This window comes from Penaeus monodon, chromosome 15 (genome assembly GCF_015228065.2).
Source record: "Penaeus monodon isolate SGIC_2016 chromosome 15, NSTDA_Pmon_1, whole genome shotgun sequence".
Classification (NCBI taxonomy): Eukaryota; Metazoa; Arthropoda; class Malacostraca; order Decapoda; family Penaeidae; genus Penaeus; species Penaeus monodon.
In genome coordinates this window covers 41,289,972-41,290,268 of record NC_051400.1, presented here as the reverse complement: position 1 = coordinate 41,290,268, position 297 = coordinate 41,289,972, and positions in this window count along the sequence as shown.

Genomic DNA, 297 nt, shown 5'->3' with positions numbered 1-297 from the left:
CCTGAAATAAGATATATATTGTTATGACAGCCTTTGCAAGAAACCAAACATATCCTTTTACCTCAAAGGATTCATCCTAGTGAACATAATCCTACAATGCACCTTCGACGAGCCTAAATTTCGCAATATTCCAGACGAAAGCAAAAAGGATTCTAGAAGGCAAGTGGAGGGAAATGGATGACCTCTTTCTCACCATTCTTATCACCTTTCTTATCTCCGTGAGGAAACCGAGGACGAAGCCCCACACAGCAACTACGAGAGGAAGCATCTGAAGGAGGGGTGTGTGGATTCTTGGAA